This window comes from Choloepus didactylus, chromosome 5, assembly GCF_015220235.1.
Source record: "Choloepus didactylus isolate mChoDid1 chromosome 5, mChoDid1.pri, whole genome shotgun sequence".
NCBI classification, from domain to species: domain Eukaryota; kingdom Metazoa; phylum Chordata; class Mammalia; order Pilosa; family Megalonychidae; genus Choloepus; species Choloepus didactylus.
In genome coordinates this window covers 130,518,168-130,540,088 of record NC_051311.1, presented here as the reverse complement: position 1 = coordinate 130,540,088, position 21,921 = coordinate 130,518,168, and the positions used below count along the sequence as shown (strand labels likewise).

At 38.0% G+C, this 21,921-nt stretch overlaps 1 non-coding gene across 1 annotated transcript; it reads right to left on the bottom strand.

Annotated features, from left to right (window-relative positions):
- Nucleotides 1-743: 743 nt before the first annotated feature.
- LOC119535634 lies at nt 744-851 on the bottom strand. Its single transcript, XR_005217247.1, has one exon. It is a non-coding gene; the product is annotated as a U6 spliceosomal RNA (small nuclear RNA).
- Nucleotides 852-21,921: the final 21,070 nt, after the last annotated feature.

Below are 21,921 nucleotides of genomic sequence, written 5' to 3'. Positions count from 1 at the left end.
TTTAAAAAGAAGAATACGGTAGGAAGACTTACATAGTCGGATACAAAAATATAGTAATTTTACTATTAAATTTGTGAGGTAGTATTACAAGATTAGACAGACAGAATAAAGGAATATAATAGAAATCTCTGAAACATATCTGCAAATATAGAAGACCTTATTATATGCAAAAGATAGCATTTAAAATGAATGGGGGAAATAATGGATTTTTTCCCCAATAAATGCAACTGGGATAATTGTTTAATTACATGGAATCTTTAATATAAAATCCTTACCTCATTCTATACCAGGATAAATTCAAGATAATTTATGGTACCTAAATCAGTACCATTTACAGCTATGACAATAAAAGAATTAATTTTCCATAGAAATCCACCATAAACATATTTCAAGGTCAAATAATAAAGTGGAAAAATACTTGTAACATATATGATAGCAAAATGGCAAAAGAGATGAATAGATAATTATCAAAGGAAGAAATACAAATAGTTGATAAACAATATGTTCAACTTCACCAGTGAGCAAATAAATACAAAGTAAAATAAGAAAAATACCATTTTTTGCATAAAAATTTATGAAAATTAAAAAAAAAAAAAAAAATAGTTACAGCATCTTGCATGTGGAGAATATCTATCATTCCTGAAAGATTTATGAAATGGAGACTATGTTGCTTGTCTGTCACTACTATCCCCAGTGTTTAGTATAGCTGGCATATTGTAGTTATTCAATGAATATATATATTTTTACAAATGGAATGCTTCACGAATTTAGCATGTCATCCTTGTGCAGGGGCCATGCTAATCTTCTCTGTATCATTCCAATTTTAGTATATGTGCTGCTGAAGTGAGCACTGAATATTTTTTAAATGAATGAAAACTTTTCAGTGTTGTCAAAGGTTTCAAGATACAGGCCCTTTCAAAAAACTATTGATGTATATACAGTACTAGAATAAAAAATTTTTTAAATCCACAGAACTGCACAACACAAACAGTGAACTTTAAGTTAAATTATGGACTATAGCTCATAGTTCAATTATAAAAATGTGTCTTCATCAATTGTAATAAATGTTCCACAACAATGCAAGGTACTAATAATAAGGTAGTATATGGGAATCCTGTATTTTATGCACAATTGTTCTGTAATTTCTCCAACAAAAAATTAAATAACAGAGGAAGGTCAAATAAGAGCAAAACTTACTTAAACTATTACATAGTATTCCATAGTCTGGACAGCCCCATGCTTAATTATTCCCCTGGGACACTTATTTAGGTTTTTCCAGTTTTTACTATTACAAACATGCAACATAGAATATCCCTATACAGTCTCTTTTTGTACATGTGCACATAACCCTCTCGGAGACATTTCTAGAAATGAAATTGCTGGTTGAAGGTTATATGCATTTAAATTTTGCCAAATTGCCCTCCAAAAGTCTGTACCAATTTAAATCACTACCATCAGTGCTTTATTATTTTAATTTGCATTTCCCTATCTATTGGTGCACTCGAGCATTTTTTCCTGTTTATTTATTTTTATTTCTTCCTTGTGAATTGTTGTTCATATCCTTTTTTGTTGAGTTGTTTATTGTTTTATCATTGAGTTATAGTCACTCTTGATATATTCTATGAGAAAGGATAATGGAGCCCCAGACAGGTGTCAGGTGGGAGTTAGCCTAGAGCTAATACCTAGGCCAGGTATTCTTTACTTAACATTAACAATTTCAGAGAACACCAACAGTGCACAAGGTTGTTCTGTGACTGTAACAAAACAAGAAAAAACATGACCACTCTGTATTCGTGTGTGAGCACAGATGAAAAACAAGAACCTTGTGCATATCACAAAATGACTGATCAATGCCCCCCACCCCGTCCCCCATTCTAGTCCTTCAAACCCCTAGATAATAGACATCCAAACATAGAATTGCCCCTCTTTCCAACAGTACTCTCCCCAAAACACCTACTGCAAACCCAAATCACAAAACCATCCTCTGCAACTCCCCCCCCCACACACACAAAGATGGCCCAAAGGGTTCTCCATGGTGTACAGTCTCTCTAGATGCAACAAGTAATGGATGGAACTTTGTTTGCCTATGGTTACGTTCCTGGTGGTCTTTGGCTGGTGGGCACCAATATCTGAATGTTAATCCTTCACTCTCACGCATGGTAGATATTTTTTCCTTATCTTTCTCTTGCCTCTTAACCTTGTTTTTGGTGTCCTTTGTTATTGATAAATTTCTAATTTTATGTTGTCAATTTTATCAGTCCTCTCCTTCTCTTCTTAGATTTCTGACTTATTTCCCTACCTCAGATCATAAAAATAATATCATATACTTTTTTCTAACCTGTTTTACTAAGTTTTCTTTTTATGTTTAACTCTTTAAACCATCTGGACTTTAATTTTGCTTGTGAATTATGAGGGTTGAAGTGTTTTCTAAATCTAGGACATTTCAGAATTGAAGGCACACTCATCACTTTCTCTGGGCAATGTTCCTTCCCTCTCTCCACTACCTGGGCACAGCCTGAGTGAGATGTCCTTGCATTTTGTCCCCACATTGCTCATCACAACAACCATGTCTGAGAATGTCTGGCTTGAGAGCAAGAGCAATGAAAGGAATGTAATAAATAATTATTGATTGGGAAAAAAAAAACCTGTTGATGTAATTGGTGTGGTGTTTTTGGATAGCATTTAGGTAATAACTACCAAAAACCTTAAAAGTTTGAATACTTTTTAATAGTGCCACTATATATGACCCAGTTTAATACTGGTTTACACACACGTTGTCCAGGTGTAATGAATAATTGACTCCCTTTCACTCTCAGAGGTGTCCTTGCTTGGATGATAAGTTATCTGATCACTACACTTAGCATTAGGGAAACAATTATGGACGTGTGCTACAAAACTCTTTAACTTAATCTTTTCAGAGTTATATATAATTTTGAGAAATGGAAATGACTGAATGTAGTATGCAAATACAATGTAATATGATTCAGCTGTAGGAAGAATGAAGTCCTGTAAGAAGAAATGCACGTGACAACATGGAAGAATCTTAAAGACATTATATTGAGTGAAATAATCCAGACACAAAAGGACAAATATTGTATGAGCTCACTGAGATGAAATAATTTGAATAAGCAAACTCAGTCAGAATCTAGAATATTAGTTACCAGGGGCTGGGTTGGGTGTAGAGAATGGAGAGTTCATGCTTAATTTGTACAGAATTTTCATTTAGGTTGATTATAAAGGTTTGTAAATGCATGGTGGTGAAGGAAGGACATTATTCCAAGTGTAATTAACAGCACTGAATTATATATGTGAATGAGGTTAAAAGAGGAAATTTTAGGTCATATATGTTACAAGAATAAAAATTAAAAGATAAACATAGGATGGTATAATACAGTGAGCCCTACTATAAACAGTGGACTGCAATAAATAGTACAAATATAAAAATGTTCTTTTATGAATTATAACAAATGTACCGTATCAATTCAAGGTGTTAGTAATAGGGTGGTATATGGGAGAAAAATACACCTAATGTAAATGATGGAGTATATAAAAAAAGATGATGCTCTTGAATTGTATTGATTGACATGGAGAAATATTTTGTAATATATTAGGTCAATAAAGCAAGGAACAAAGTAGGATGTTGTTTAGGATCTCATTTTATTTAAAAATATGTATTTTTAATTAAATTCAATTCTATTTCATTGTATTCAATACACATGTATATTATATATAATTACATGTAACTGGTTTTATCTGTGAGTATAAACAATCTGGAAAGATAGACAACAAATATTGCATGTGATTATTTTTAAATTTCTTCCTTTTTTTTGTTAGAATGTTCTACTATTTTGTAGGTAATATATTTGTTTGTTTGAGAAGTTGTGGGTTTACAGAACAATCATGCATAAAATACAGGATTCCCTTTTACTGCCCTATTAGTAACACCTTGCACCCATGTGGTACACTTGTTACAAGTGATGAAAGTACATTTTTATAATTGTACTGTTAACCATAGTTCATGGATTAACTTAGGGTTCATTATTCATATTGTACAGTTCTGTGGATTTTTGAAAAAATTTTATTCTAGTACCATATATACAATCCAAAATTTCCCCTTTAATTCAGTGCTGTTAATTACATTCAAAATGTTGTGCTACTATCACCAACATCATCTTAAATGGAAACTCTGTATATTTTGAGTCTTGACTCCCTATTCCCTACCCCCAGGTGATATATTACTTCCAAATTAACAAGTTTATTTTTTTTAAACTCAGTAGAATGAATGTATAGGTTTTCCTCAATATACTTTAACATATATACTTCAGCCTTGCTTACACAGAATTTAGCTTAACAGGCCCTCCTTGGGCTCAGTCTACCAGTTTCATTTCTGAGAAGAACCAGAACTTAATTTAAAAGTTCCACCTTTAACATGGTCTCTATGGAGGGCTCTTTTGGTGGCTTTACCAAAGACTCAGGGCAACCAACAGGTCATTGCAGGCAAAACAAATATGGAGCTGCTTTGGTAAAATTACCATATTTGGTAAAATATGGGACTATATTGGTTTGTTTCTGTTCTGTTTTAAATTCAAATGGTTGGGCTGACCTTTGGGCAGAAACTTTTATTCCAGGCATTGCAACTTTCTCCTCATACCACTCCTGATCCTGTAAAACCTGACCAGATGCTAGATTATCCTCCCAAAATATTAAAGGTTGAGTGTGAACTGTGTGTCTGTAAAACAGACATTTACCAAATGTGAGCACAAGGACTGCTTGAATCTCTGTTAAAGATTCTGTTCATTAGGCTTGCATGCTGAAGAACAAAATATGCTTCAGCTAGCCATATTTCTGTTAAAGCTACTACAGGTTTATATTAGTGCTAAAATGGTGCCACAAACATGGAAATTAGTGTCACAGTCTTCTAAGATTCTTTATATATTGCTCTGATTATAGAGAAAAAATGATGGTTATTTGGCACTTTCAGATAAGCAGGCTTGTTTTTCAAAATTTGAATTCATGTCAAATCCACAACCAAGCCATTACTCTGGTTTTCCACAGCACCTTTCATACACAAATGCCTTTGAGCACTTAAGAAATATCAGATTAACATTAATACCCAATGGATTAGAAGCCAGACAAAAGTGGGTTTAGGAAAACACTGCAAGTGGAGTCTGAAGATAGGTATACATCATATCAGTTTCTTGCAGGGCTCAGCTCTCAGAAATTCGAGGGGGCAAGAGGCTCAATAAAACAAATATTTGCCATTTTGGTGAGCCTTGGGGCACTGAGAACCTCTGAGAAGAAATCAAATAGCTTGTCCAGGCCAAGTTCTTTACAGAGATAAGTTCAGGACCAGTATCCCAAATGGAAAATATCCTCTCTTCTTTCCTGTGTCCTTCTCAACCCAACTTCCTTCTTCTTTCCCTCCCCCATGCATTAAGTCTGACTATAAATAGGCATAGGGCTCCATTTTGCAATGGAACAATCCTGTGGCTAGCGCTCCAAAAAAAACTAAAATACTGAAATCATTATACACTGACAAGACAATAACTTTGGCCTATAGGTGTGAGGATAAAAGAGCCCATCATATCAGCTGTTTAACTCACAAATGGATATAAGGTGAAAAGGCAGCCAATAGTATGCTCATCTCTGGTGTCATTTGGCGTGTGAATGACTTCCAACTGGCCTAAGGCATACATAGAGAATAAAATTGTAACCATGAAGATGACTGCATGCTATTTATTCATGTATAAAAATTCCTCTAAGGAGTGTTCATCTGCCTTCTTTGAAAGTTTCTCTGCCCAGCCTCCTCAGAGGCATGCAAAGACTAAATTCTTAGCATTTCTGATAGCCTCTTTGCTATGGAATCTAAATATGCCAAAAGTACATCTCATTTTCTCAGGCATCTTTTATATATTGGGTCATACTCTTTTCTTTACAAAAGCTCTCAAGGGCTCTAGCTGGAGTTTAGATAATTAAAAATCCCTCAGATCATTATTCCTATATTCAAAAAGTCTCCTCAACTCAATGGCACATTATTTTCATTTCCAATAGCTAAGAGTCTATGTGCTTTTTATAGATAGGAAGTATAATCACTCATGATTCTGAGGTAGAAATTAATGATGTAGTTGTTTATTGCCCTAAACAGTGATATGTGTGCTATTGTCACATTTTAGATAACAGCGATTCCTAATCCATCATGGTCATAGTATTACATTGCCTATTCTGTAGCTATGAAAATATTCATGAGAAAGGTTGTGTAATTGACCATTCTTTTTTTTTTCCTGCCATAAATGGATGAAAAAAATATTTGTTAATATTTCCTGATAATATTACATTATTTGTCCTTGCAAATATGATTTGATGATTTTCTATTTCTGTCCTTAATATGTTCTACTTTGTTTTGCTCCATTAGTGTGCTAACCTCATCAGCAATTTATTATGCGAAGCCAACATGCTTCACTGGCAAAATTAAGATGGGAGAAGTAAAAAGTCAGGATGCCAGATTGGAACCTGGTTTCCCTGCAGAATAGAACAAATCTTTTAATCACTCTGGGCTCTCTCCTAGAGACTGTACATCCGGTTGTACCACATTCATACCCTGCTCAATTATCCAGCCAATGTCTTTCTCTGAAGCACAGCCAAGGGAGATGTCAAACAGCTTGCTCTGAATCCAAACTAGTTTGCAAAATCCATGCACTGAAGGATGGTTGTTTTCCTAGTAAGTGATTTCTCATGCAAAGTATATTTCCTCTGTTTTTAAACATTAACTAGCTGGGATATTTGCTTTTCAGGTCTGCAGTAAGTTCAAAACCAAATAATAGGTACTCAATGAATAACTGTTGATTAATAAACTAAATTGAGGAAACGGGGAGGCAGAAGACTGCTGGAAATAGTAATTGCAACAAATAGAAAAGAGGAAAACTATTAAAGACAACACAAGAAATAAAATGTATAGCCCTAAACACCCTCATAGCCCTTGAAGGGTCAATGTCTTATAGAATATATAATTATCAGCACAACATAATGAACTCCCTCCAACCTTTTATCATAAAGATCTTCTGCTATAAGAGTTTAACCCAAAAGGCTTTGTGGTCCTTAGTTACCTGAATAATTAAATTAACGACAATCATTATTTTTAATAGGTACCTGTGATATATAAATACACTCATGTAAAATATGTTTCAGACTCTGAAATCTAAGCATAAATGAGGAGAGTAATTGGGTGGGATTCATTATGCTCTAACTACTTCTGCAGATCTCGCCCTATTCATTTATTCAGTTCATTCATTGATCCAGCACACTGATTAGTACATAGTTATTGAAGTCCAACCATGGGCCACATCATGGGTTCTTTTTTTTTTTTTTTAATTCAGTTTTATTGAAATATATTCACATACCATACAATCATCCATGGTATACAATCAACTGTTCACAGTACAATCACATAGTTATGCATTCATCACCACAATCTATTTCTGAACATTTTCCTCAAATCAGAAAGAATCAGAATAAGAATAAAAAATGAAAGTAAAAAAAAGAACACCCAAACCATACCCCCCATCCCACCCTATTTGTCATTTAGTTTTTATCCCCATTTTTCTACTCATCCATCCATACACTAGATAAAGGGAGTGTGATCCACAAGGTTTTCACAATCACACTGTCATCCCCTGTAATCTACATTATTAAATAATCATCTTCAGGAGTCCAGACTGCTAGGTTGGAGTTTGATCGTTTCAGGTATTTACTTCTAGCTATTCCAATACATTAAAACCTAAGAGGTGTTATCTATATAGTGCATAAGAATGTCCACCAGAGTGACCTCTCGACTCCATTTGAAATTTCTCAGCCACTGAAACTATTTTGTCTCGTTTTGCATCCCCCTTTTGGTCAAGAAGATATTCTCAATCCCACGATGCTGGGTCCAGATTCATCCCCGAGAGCCATACCCTGCATTGCCAGGGAAATTTACACCCCTGGGAGTCGGGTCTCACACAGTGGGGAGACGTCATGGGTTCTTTACTATGGAGAGTAGAAATATTCAGAAGAAAATCCCTCTGCTTTCAGAAATATTACATTCTAATAGAATAGAGACATGTACATAATGCTTATAGTACAAAGCACTGGGTGAGGACAGTAAGAGTAGTTCAAAGTCGAGGCTATGGATATAGGAGCAAGAAGAGATCATCTTATGAGGCCTAGGTGATGAGGGAAGGCTGCCTGGCAGAGGCAGTATTTAATTTGGTTCTCAAAGGATACACAGGACTTCTACAAATTGAGATGGAGGGCAGGACCCTCACCATGTTTAAATCAACATTTAATGAGCACCAAAACCACAAATACACTATGAAGGATACACAGATCAATAAGATATGATGCAGAGGTAGAAATGGAATCAACCAACGAAAGAGGAAGACAGAACAACATAAGGGCAATGGCAAAAGGACAAGCAACTGGCATTCCTGAAAGAAGCTGCAGCAAGAGCAAAAAGGTGTGAAAGCTGAAGGCAGCTGGAGTTGGGAGTCGACCCATGGTGCCCAGCTGCTAAATCCACTGGCCTGGTAGAAACCAAATGCTCAGAAACCACAGTCCAGGGCCAGGCAGCCTGTGTCATGCCCCAGTTAAGAAGAGGTGAATTCAGGACCTGGAGCGAGTGAGGACTTACAGGACAAGGGAAAGGAAGTAAAGGAAACTAGAAAGGTCAGGACATTGTTCTGTAGCCCCCTATGAAAAGTCTGAATGCTGGAACACGAGACATGCCTATTTCCATGTCTGCTTTGTTTAACAGCCTAGTCAATACCTTGGAACAAGGCCAGAGTCTGGCCATTTTGCCCTTTACCCTTAGGGCCCAACTCTGTGCCAGGCACATGATAGAAGCTCATCAAACATTTACTGAATGAATGAAAGAATGAACGAATGAGGTGAAGCTAGCCCCACTCCTTCACCTATATTATACTCCAGCAAAGTCTCTGACTCTCCCCAGAATATCTCCCAGGAAACTGCAATATGATTTATTTTACGCTTAGCCAGCCTAAAAGTGGATTAGGGTTCACAAGTGATCTTTTAAAATGCAGATCCTTATCTAGAAAGCACTCCCATTTTGAAACCCATTTTTTTGTTGTTGTTGTTAGATTGTTCCCTCCTATCCTTTTGGGTAGATCAGGGACCACTGACAGAACCAGACTTTGGCAGGTCATGGACAGAAAGATCTCTGGGATTCAGGGAATGAGCTCAGGTTGGGGCTTACAAGCAAGGGAGTCCCTGAAGCTGGGACTGATGGGTCCCGGCTAGCCATTTAGAGCAAATGGACTTCATTCTTGGAGTTATGAGATCTCAGATAACTCAGATATTTAAAGGTGGCAAGCTGACAGCCAGTTTGTAAAATACTGGCATGTTTTGTTTGGCCAGCACAATATTTAAAACATGTTTAAATAGTTACCAAGATGGTTTGATGGATTGAGCCCTCTACCACGGAATTTGCCCTTGGGAAGACGGTTGCTGCAAAGGAGAGGCTAGGCCTCCCTATAATTGTGCCTAAGAGCCTCCTCCCGAATGTCTCTTTGTTGCTCAGATGTGGCCCTCTCTTTCTACCTAAGCCAACTTGAAAGGTGAAATTACTGCCCTCCCCCCCTACATGGGATCAGACACCCAGGGGAGTGAATCTCCCTGGCAACGTGGAATATGACTCCCGGGGAGGAATGTAGACCCAGCATCGTGGGATGGAGAACATCTTTTTGACCAAAAGGCGGATGTGAAAGGAAATGAAGTAAGCTTCAGTGGCAGAGAGATTCCAAAACGAGCCGAGAGATCACTCCGGTGGGCACTAGTATGCACAATATAGACAACCCTTTTTAGGTTCTAATGAATTGGGGTAGCTGGTGGTGGATACCTGAAACTATCAAACTACAACCCAGAACCCATGAATCTTGAAGACAATTGTATAAAAATGTGGCTTATGAGGGGGGACAGTGGGATTGGGGGGGGGGGCATAGGGATCACACTCCCGTTGTCTAGTTTGTGGATGGATGAGTGGAAAGGTGGGGGAAGGAAACAAACAAACAAACAGACAAGGGCACCCAGTGTTCTTTTTTATTTAGTTGCTCCTTTTCACTTTAATTATTATTCTGGTTATTTTTGTGTGTGTGGTAGTGAGGGTGTCGGGGATTGATTTTGGTAATGAATGTACAACTACGTAATGGTACTGTGAACAATCAAATGTACGATTTGTTTTGTATGACTGCATGGTATGTGAATATATCTCAATAAAATGAATAATTAAAAAAAAAAAGAAACCAAAAAAAAAAAAAAATAGTTACCAAGATTTGAAAATTGGGAAATTCACATGAAAATTGGGATTTCCTTAATCTCTTGAGTAACTGGAAGATCTGTCTTCACTGGGTCCTCATTGCCATACGGTACCAGCTGACTTGGGGTGAGTGGGTGGCTGCCCCCCTCGGATGAGGGCATGCTCTGTGCAGTTCACTGCAGACCCTACCTCTCCCCATTGCTTACACTCAATCTGACGTAGTCAGTAACCTTAACTTCTTGCTAGACTCCTATAGGTAACTGAGTTTGTGATCTCTGGGTCAAAGGGATCATTGCCGACACCATTCTATTTCACCAGCCTCCAGATAAATGGATTAATATTGTTAGGGTGTTATTGCTACCTCCTCGTGCACCTCCCATGGTGCCCAGGAATGGATCCAGACATTGTGGGTCTTGAAGCTTACGCAATTTGGGAGTCCATCTTTCAAAAAAAAAACACCAAAAAATTTTACTTATGAAATAGAACAAAAACATTTGACCATGTGAACACATGGTAAAGCCCCTTCTCGGAAAGCGCCAGAGCAAGGCAGGGGTCTGTAGCTTTAGCTGTAATCAACTCCCTGTTAGTTACCCTCTGTGGACACCTTACACGAGCTGTTTGTTGCCATCCTTCTGAAACAGTCCCTTCTGAGTTTCCATGTGGGAATTCCTTGGGAAACTTATGTTTTTCAAATCCTTAATAGAGGAAAAAATAGTTGAGAAATTGGGAAAACAGGTGAAATCAACATAGAGACGTTTACTGGGTGGAAGGAATCCACTGGCTTTAAGTTGAAAGCTAGAACAGGAAAACGCTGATGTGGGAGTCGAAGGGCAAGTTGGATATTGCTGGAAGGACACAGTGAAAAGAAGCATCACAATCCAATCTGTGAGCCTTGCTTGTTGCTGCTTCAGGCCCTTCTGCTGCTAAATATTAATAAGTTTATACAAATAATATGCTTTATACAAATCCTCTGCAATAACAAATCTGAGAAATAACAAGTTTGAAAGCAAAATAAAATATGAAATTGGCAGTCTCAACATGTGGATCTGTGTAATGCTCTTAACCTCAACAGAATGTTTTGCAGATCCTGCCTACCAACAGTGAATGGTCATTTTCCAAGGTTTGACTATTCACTGGAGGCTATGGTTCTTTGTAAATACTATTTACAAAAGTTTTTTTGTTTTGATATTTACAAACTTTATACTATTTATAAACTTAATTTTTCTTATTTATTAAACAACTTTTTAAAGATAGCTATAATAATGAGTCAATTGTATGATGTATTTTAAGAATAACTTAATGGAGAATTTCTGAGAATTACTGGGAGCTCTGCTTTCTTGTTCCTGAATCCTAACCCTAGTTGGAAACACTATTCCATTCTTACCTTTGGTTGTACAACAACAACAACAAAAATATAAAAAAATTCTTACTGGCTTAAAATTATTTCCATACTTGATAGAGAGGATTGGAACAGTGGGTGAATGAGGGATAGAAAATGCCGTGAGAGTGAAAGAAGGTTCTAGGGTAATGTTGGGATCACTCACTAAAGGAAATTTATTTTTGTCTCTGACCCAATTCCAACTTCACTGCGGATTTATATCCATCTGTACATTAGACCAGGAAGTAGCTAACATGCAGATATAGTGCTTAAATGTATACCAACTCACTTAATCATCCCAACAAATCAGTGAGGTTTCCCATCTGCCAGATGAGAGAACCGGGCACAGAGAATTAAATAACCTGCCAAGGGTTAAGCACTAGTAAGTGAAGAGTCAGGATTTTGTGGTGCTAAGTCTGTGTTCTTAAAATAATACACTGCCTAACATTGAATTTAGATCATATTTCCAGAATTACAACTTTAATTAATACAAGGAAAATAAATTCCTTCTCTGATTCTTTGTTTTCAGACATAATGTGTGAAATATAAAATCTTCCTATAGGCTTTGGAACAGCTAGGCACCTTCTCCTGGGGTTTCTTGTCCAAGTAAATGAATTACATGACTTTGGTATAGGGAATTCTCCTAGAATTATACAGGATGACAATCTGGTCTTTGTATTTTTAGATTTTTCTTCTCCAGCAAGTGAAAACTCCTGGCCAAGAGCAGCATGATTTATTCTGGCTGACGTGGTTGATATCCTGGCTCATAATGTTTTGTAGCCTTCTGGAAGGGACCACACACAGAATCAAAGGCAACGCTCTATTCACTGGGTGTGTGTGAAATACCTGAATGTCATTTGCTAATTCTGCCCAGGATGGTAAGAGCATTCATGGCTTGATAACTTATGAGTGCCCTGACTTTACTCTCAAGTCACTAGGACAAGGAAGCCAAGATCTTCCCAGCCTTGATGTAGGAAAAGGGCATTTCACATCCCACCCCAGAGGCAACTGAGATTGGAAGAGCTTGGTGGAATGAATTTACATTAAAAATCTACCCCAGAAAATGCTGACCCTTGACACTAAATATTCATTTGCCCCCAAACCTTGTGGAAATGTTCTGGGGAAGAGGAAATAAACACAGGGCCCTTTCTTTGAAATTAATTATGGGGACCCTTGGTGATGCAAGGGACCTTACAATGTGAGGTCCACAATTTATCCCCCATGCATACCTACACTTTCCAGAACATTCCATGTTTCTCTTTTCAGTGGCCTCTTATCCACCTCAGTTATCAAGTTTATACTATACTAATATTCTAAAACAATAAACTTTCCTTGAATCTGCAGCTTTTCTCTTGACAGTACAGTATTTTTTTCTTTTCCTGCCAAATTTCCCTATTTTTGCCTCTACGTTTCATTCCCATCTGACTTCTTATTCTTTTGAAATTAGCTGCTACCTCTCTAATGCTTTTTGTTCAAAGGACACTAATGATGTCAATCAGGCTTTTGCCTGTGCTTCAGGTCTCCTTGCATAATTTTTTGCACTGGGGTGCTGCTCATCTTTTGAAAATTGGGACCTTTCTTGGCTTGCACAACCCCTCACCATTCTGATTTTTCTTGCACTCTGAACTTTCCATTTTTTTTCTTCTTTTGGTCTTTTCCACTTTTTCTGCTTCCTTAACAATGGACTTGATACTCCAAAATTTAATTTTGGGTTTTCTGCTATTCTTGTTATACATTCTCTCTAGCAACTGATCCAGCATATGTATTTTTGTCAAAAGGTTCCATTTTTAAGTCACTAAATTCAAAATCTCAGTCATTTTTATAATTCTATTCACTATTTAGTTATCACATCCTGTCAAACATTCCTTTGAAAGGTCTTCCATCTCTCCTCATCCTTTGCATTCTCACTACCATCATCCTAGCCAAGGCCTTTATCATCTCATTCCTGGATTACGGAAGCTGACACCTCTCTGGCCTCCCTGACCCTAAGCTTTCTCCTCTCCAATCTCACCTTCATGCCACTGCCAGACTAATCTTTTTTTAAACACCACTTTCATCTCATCACTGTCTACTCAGAAGCCTTCAATAGGCTTTTAATCATACGACTGTGAGCTGAATGGAGTTCATCTCGTCCAACCCCTCACATTACAGATGAGGAAACTGAGGCTTAGCCAGAGTAAGTGGTTTACCCAAGGTCACCATTAATAAGCCACAGAAGTGAGGTTCAAAGCCAGACTTTCACCTTAAGGGCAAGTGCTCTTTTCACTCTAAAAGTATTTCCCAAACTTCATTCATGTGCCACCTTCAGGTTTTTGCTGCAGCTTCACGTCACTCACATCACTGCTTACTTTATACAATGTTAATTGCTGTGCTCTAAAACAATAAATGTATCTTTAAAGTAAACTTCATATCACAGTTGTAAAAAGAAAACCATTACACTTACTGTAATTAGAGGCTAATCTTACAATTACTACAATGGGAACTAAAAAAAGGTTATTGATTTACAGGTAGGTGGGTAGTTTTGCCAACCAAAGGTTCTGTCCTTGATTTCTGTTTTCTCTTTTTCTATAAAGGAAATTAGCAGTAATAGAGAGATGGTAAAGTCTTACTAGTATAATTAAAAGAATTGAAAGGGGAATAACTTCCTCATAAAATGATGTTATGTTACTTAAGGCCATGTCCATGGACACCTGAAATTATCTTCATACCACCAGTTATAAGATCCTCACCCACTTAACTCCTCAAGTCAACATCCTTTCTCTTGCATTCAAATAAGGAGCACATTTCTTTTTGCATTTTTAATTTTAAATGTTCCTTTTAAAGATTTTTGACTTTGCTTCTAAACCCCAATTGACCATTCAAATTCTGTGAAAAAAACACTATTTCAAATATTGTTTGAGACAAAATCTGCTTTTTTTCCATTTATGGGGAGATTTTCTATATGCACAGGTCTTTAGCTGCTAAATTTACATGAGAAATGAATGGATTTTCAACAACACCATTTGGTTACTTTAATAGAAATAAAGGTCTAGTGTGTGATTACTGTTACTTTAGGGGGTGAATGACCTATTACAGTTAACAGGAGAACTGTTCACCAGAATTTATGGATTTTGTTCTTTTTAACCTAATGAGCACTGCAGCATATTATCACTTATATCACTCTAGATTGCCCAATCACCCTGCATAATATTACTTCAATCCATTTTGAAATAGGTCCAAATTGTCATTTTTTTTGTTGGAGTAATGATCAAGTATTGATGTTTCTTGAGTTCATACAAATGACTACAACCCACTTGCACACAGCTTAGTCAATACAGTCTGATGTTCACATTAGGGATTTGGAAATCAATGTAGTTTTCCTGTTATTCTTTTATGATTAAATCAATTGAAGTTATTTACTCATAGCAGAAAATATGGGTGATTGCCAACCCTATGGCTTAGTGAATTGCTTTCTTACTACCGCTGCCCTGTAATGAGAAGGTACATGTTCGCTTCAGGGGTTGACTAAAACCTGTTCATGTATAGCGGCAATTTGAGATGCAGAAAGTGTTTATTATTAAAGACTAAGAGTGTTGCATGCCAAAGGGCATCTTTATCACTTGGCATTGCATTAACATTGACAAAGGAGGGAAACACGCCGAGAAAACCTCTCCGCATTGGTCAAACAGTGCTCAATTCCAGAAGCGCAGTCAGGCAGCAGCCAATGGATATACTTTTCATGCCCTTCCTTGTGTACACTGTTATGCAGAGACCTCCGCAAAAGACAATGGAACTGTCAATTGTGCTGAATGGACATGCCCTATTTGTTGATGGTTTTCCTCTCTCTAGCATGTGGTAGGTGACCTACAGTGCTTTGAGGAGAGAATAAATAATGGCTTGGGTAACACGGGCTGCATTTAATATGCTTGATTGCAAAATGGTATAAGGGTAAAAGCAAATACAGACAGCAGTAGGGATGGCTGTGGAGGCAGGAAGAGGCTATGCAGGGGAGCTGCATGTAAAAAAAATCACTCACAAGCTGGGAAGAATGTCATTTGTTCTTGCATTCTCTATCTGAAGTGAGTAATGAGCAAACAAAAGAAGAGCTATTTCATTTTTAGAGCAGTTCTGTGCAACCAGCTGCACTGGGCCATTCTGATGCCCAGGCCTTTACAGTTATTTCACGTTTTTATCTTCTGTGATGAAAGTAGTGCAAAAGTGGGAGACATGGGTTGCTTTGGCCAACTTCCCCTAATGTTCTGGATTTCTTTAAACTTCTTTAACTTCCTTCCTCAATAAAAGCTAATCATCAGAGAATAAAAAGAAAATCACTCTAACAAAGCTTTATGAAAAGTTCAATTTGAAAGGTTTGCCTTTTCCTCTTGGGGAATAGTAATGAAATAATATATTTTTTTATGTGAGGGTCCTCTTTGGCTGGAGTGGAGATTGAGGCTGGGGGAGTCAGACAACCTTTTTGTCCCCACTACTTACATTCACCAATTTATCTGATGAACTAGGAGCCTCCTCTGAAAAGTCCTCAAGCCATATCCACGTTTGAGGTTCCAGACTATAGGTATGTCTTGTAATATGGAGTAGAGTAGAGGTTAGGAGGGAAACAGAAACCAAATATCAAGGAAGGGCTCTGTAGTGTTTAATGAGGAACTCAAAGGAAAAGGGAGGCAGGCATGATGTTGCGGCACAAACTCCCGTCATCTTCGTTAGAGGGGAATAATGGGTCCCACTGAAACCTTCCAAGATCCAACCAGTTGGCATCATGCATATGTGAGACAGTATAGCGTGGTGGTGAAGTGCACACTTTTTTTTTTAAGTGACTTTTTTTTCTTAACAGTTTTATTCACACACCATACAATCCATCCAAAGTGTACAATCAATGGCTATCGGTATAATCACAGTTATGTGTTCACCACCACGGTCGATTTGAGAGCATTCTCACTGCTCTGAAAAAGAAAAAAAAAGTCCTACACCCCTTACACCCCCTTATTATTGACACTTAGCTTTGGTATAGTACCTTTGTTACAATTAATGAAAGAACATTACAATGTTACTGTTAACTATAATCCTTAGTTTGCATTAGTTTTATTTTTCCCATATACCACCCTATAACACCCTGTAATAGTGATGTACTTTTGTTCTAGTTCATGTAAGAACTTTCTTATATTCATACAGTTAACCACAGTCATCATCCACCATGGGTTTTGCTAGGTTATACATTTCCATGTTTTATCCTCTAGCTTTCCTTCCAGCAACAAACATGATCCTAGACTTCCCCTTTCAACCATACTCACAGTCTGCACTGTTAATTACAGTTACAATATTGTGCTGCCATCACCTCTATCCATTTCCAAACATTTACATTAACTTTATTAAAAATTCTGTATACCTTAAGCATCATCTGCCTATTCTCTACCCTCTTTCTATCTCCTGATAACCTATACTCCAGATTTTAACTAAGGGCACACAATCTATAGCCACATTCTGGGTTCAAAACCTAGCTTTGCTTCTTACTAGCTCTGTAACCTTGGACTATACTTAACTGCTCTATGACTCAGTTTTCTCATGTGTAAATTGAGGGTGATAGTAATAGAAGCTACATCCCAGGGTCTTTGTAAAAATGAAATGATTTAATGCACGTAAAGAGCTTAGAAGAATGCTTGTTGAGCTGTCAATAAGTGTTAGCCATGATTATTATCACTCTGGAGAGAAACAGGTTATAGGTAAACCAGGAGAAGCCCACACTCCCTAAAATTTCAGACACCCTGCTGTGGACCCCTCATCAAAGAGCATAACAAAAGGGAAATAGCCAGTCCCCTTCTTATAGAAAGTGCCACTGGGGCAAGGCTGTCTTCAGCACTCTACATTTGGGTTTGACCCTCTGGCCAAATCTCAATCCCTTAATCATCTACTTTAGCAGAACCAGCTGCCAGCCTCAGTTTACCCAGAGTCATGAAAGATCTTCCCTGGAAGCAGCAGAAACTTTTCCTGGGACAATGACCACCTCGGAGCGTTAAACTGTGACCAGGAAGCATCTGAAGGCAGAGGCAGCCTAAGTGAGATGCCCTCCAGAGACGATCAAATTCCCAAGGAGATGGAAACTTGGCTCAGAGTATTGACTCAGTCTGATTCACCAACACAAGTAAACAACCATGGAGAAATGAGTGATTCTCAGACACTGAGAATCTCCCAGATTCTCTGTGGGACAGTTACACTGAAAGACTTAGGGCTAAGTCCTGCAGTTACTAGGTGGGAGGCAACATGCTAGAAATCAGGGCTTTCATATAAACTACATTAAATAGCAACTACTGATTGGAGAAGCTGCACATGGGGACAACAGACGTCTTGGCAAAGGAGCCTCATAATCTCTACCAACTTCATCTGGCAGGGGCAATCCTCCATGGGGAGACCCTGCTGAACTCGTGTGGGAGGGGGCTCCCGACACTGTCTATAGTGTTTTCTCAGGGTGATTAGTAAAACCACAAACTGACCCTGTCCAGGTTCTCCTTCTCCCCTAGCCCCATCTGGCACTCCTGGTCCAATATCCTGGTGACCTATGAAGCCAGAGACAGGAAAGCCAGGAGTGCTGACCCCTGCCGCCAACTGTGAAGTGTATTTCCTATTTTATCTGGTGTTTTTTGTGGAAATATGTGAGGCAAAGGGGAGAGGTTATTCTGTCTTTCCCTTTCTCTCCTCCAATAAATGCTTGCTGAGCAATGACTGGGTATAAGGCATCTTACCTAGATTCTAGACACTTACAGCCCTATAGTAGAGATTAGACATATGCATAAATAACACTATGACAAGGCTGAAAAGGATTGGAGTCATACATGATACACAAATGGTACCACAGGTTTAATCTCCAGGGGGTCTATATGTACTCAGGTCAATTTTCAGCCCCTTTCAGCTACCTAGGGATCCACTTTGTACAGAGCCAGGTAAAAATAATCCAATGGTCTCATTATGGTCTGAAAGAGTTGTTCAGACCCATTTGGTCCCTAATGGAATTTTAAAACACACAACAAAGCCATAGAAGTGTTATGTCACCTTTTTGAGTGTGTGGTGTGTTGTTTTGTTTTGGAGGGGTGTAGCTCTTGAGTGGTTATTGATTTACCTGTAAATATTTTGTTACCTGGACCTCTATCACTCTGGATGCAGGCTTCAGGGGTCCTGACACCCTTCTGGGGAGCATCAGTGCAGGTCTGGGTGCCTCTCTACTGCAGCTGAGGTGCAAGGGCTGGTGCTGGATATAATTCACCATGCTGGGTATAATTCATTGCTATCTTTTGGTATTATTGCCAGTGAACTATATGCAAAGCTGGGGAAGTGGTATTGGGGTCTAAGATAACAAGACAATTTAGGGACTCATCAGTTTTGTACTCTGGTCATCTCTGTAGCCAAATGCTTAGCCCATTCTTTGTCAACATTATTCATTGAAGAAAGAAAATGTGCCATGGTCTTATGCTCAGGATGGCTTGTGTACTAGCATAAGAGTTGGCGCTTCCATTCCTTTTGCTTTTCCTGAAGCAGGGGACCAGGAGTTTTCTTTTGGTTAAAAGAGATAGCTAAGGGGATTGGCTTTATGGGGGATTTGACTTCTAGGTCTAATATCCACCTGATAGGAGGGTAAAATTGAATAAAATGTACTTAGCCATAAATGCATTACCCAGATTAGCTTACTTCAAAGATGTATGAGAGCTAACCACCATGGTTTCACATGAATGTGAAGCCAAAATCTTCCTACTGCTTACCTTGAAAAATTCTTCCAACACCCTCCCAACCAACAAAGAAGTCTGCACTTAGCAATAAGGCAACCTGAACACCCCATGCAAAATGAGGTGCAAATTAGCATCCATTACTTTTGAGTGGAGATCTCAGGACCATGATAGAACTGTGCTACCCAAACCCTGAACCAGAACAATTAAAATAGGTTTGCCAGTAAAGATAATGGAACATTGGAAACAGTAACCATTTAGGAATAAAAATAGTTCAAAGATTTTTAATAAATAGCTTTCCCAAAGCATTTGCTTTTATAACTCCGAAAGACCTTAGTAATTCCTAAAAGTTTAAAAATAGTGGACTTGGTCTGGTCTCTTCTTCTCTGCATTTTAAATTTCCTACAGCATGTGTATCAGTTCCTTATTGCTGCTGTAACAAATTATCACAAACTTTGTGGCTTATAACAATGCAAATTTATTGTATTGGGGATCAGAAGTCTGAAATGGGTCTAAGAGGGCTAAAACCAGGGTATCATCAGAGCTGCTTTTCTTATGGAGGACCCAAGGGGAAATCTGTTATCTGCCTTTTCCAGCTGCTAGAGGCTGCTCACATTTCTTGGTTCGTGGCCCCCTTCTTCCGTCTTCAAAGCCAGTCAAAGCACATCTCTCTGACCATAGCTGGGAGGGGCTCTCTGCTTTTAGGACTCATGGGATTACATTGTGTCCACTCATATAATCCAGGATAATCTCCCTGCAAGGTCCTTAACCTTAATCACATCTGCAAAAATCCCTATTGTCATATAAAGTAACAAACTCGCAGGTTCCAGAGATTAGGGCGTGGACATCATTGGGAAGCCATTATTCTGCCTATCCCATCCTCAGTGATAGCCTGATGAAAATTCTCATTATATATAGGGTTCTGGGTGGCCTTTTTTCACAGTAGGTTCTGTTATGATATATTTACCCATCTGGAAATTCAGCTACTGAAGTGGCGTGTCTTCCCCTCTCTCTCCTCCCTGTTGCAAAACTGAGCAAAAACTATAAATATGGCATATCACTTGGACATGATTGTCTCCAAAATGTTGTATTATATAATTCTTTAGGCTATTTACATACAATTATGTGAGCACATAGTTTATAGCATTTAATGTAATCATTAAATCATTACTGCTAATTCTTGAAAATGTAACAAGAGTATAAATTAATGTTACAAAATTTCTTATGCCTTATAGTATATTTTTTATTAAGTTTATTATATCCATATTTTTCACTTCATAGATGACCAATTTGAGGTGGAGAAGTAGCACCCATGTTCTTCTGAACACGAAAGTATTATGAGCCCACTAGTGTTTGGGAAACACACTCTTACCCTTTTTATGAAAAGTAAATCATTGGAAAAATAAGGCATTCAATTCAGGCATGCCCAGTTTTAGTCAAAAGTAAATTTCACTAATAAAACAGGAGTGTGTAATGGAAATCCTGACAGGCATTTAATTGTAATGATGCTACTAGGTGTGGATACAGTAAATGTGAGGTTCATAAAACCACCCTACTGCAGCCTGGAAACCTGTGAGTAACACAAATAGTCACCAAATAGCCATGTCTTTTGAATTTGCTTTAAAAGCAAGTGGGAAGGGAGGATGCTTCACAAATTCCACTCAATTCTGCTCCTTGACTCGGAGCTTCATGACATGGGGACTCAAATTCAAACAGAAAAACAAGAAGACATCATCTCTCCAAGACCTGGAGTCTGAACTGTATTTTCTTTTGGACTGAAATTAATATAGGTCTGAAATGAAAGCCTACACCTTCAGTAGAGAGTCATTTCAGTAAGCATTTGGACAGGTGATGCTGTCTGATTGGCAGAAACAATTTGAATATGGGAAAATCTGCTAACTGAAGTTTGTAGAGGACCTATTCAAAGAGAATTGCAGTGATTTAGTTGGAAGCTAATACAGATATGTGAAAGTGTCAAAATATCTAAATATAAATGATAGAGAAGTGTGACGGTTAAGGTCATGTGTCAACTTGACTACATTATGGTGTCCAGTTGTTTGGTCAAGCAAGCCCTGGCCTGATTGTTACTATGAGGGCATTTAGTGATTTAAATCATTAGTCAGTTGATTGCATCCATGGCTGATTACATCTACAATCAACAAAGGAGACTGCCTTCAGCAATGAGAGAAGTCTCATCCAATCAGTCTCATCCAATCAGAACCTTTAAGGCCTCCCTAAAGCCTTAAAGGGAGAACTGATGATTCCAGCAGTCAGAAAAAAAGAACAATTTCTATCTCTACTTCAGTCAGCCAGCTTCTCCTGGGGAATTCACTGAAACCTTTGCTGGAGTTCCTGCCCTTTGGATATCAGACTTTCAATTCTAATGGATGCATGAGCCAAGTCTTACAATAAAGCTCATTATATATATATATATATATATATATATATATAGTGTTAGTTCTGTTACTCTGAGAACCCTGACTAATTCAAGAAGCAATCTCCAGTCTTTCAGGACTCAAGAAATAGGATAC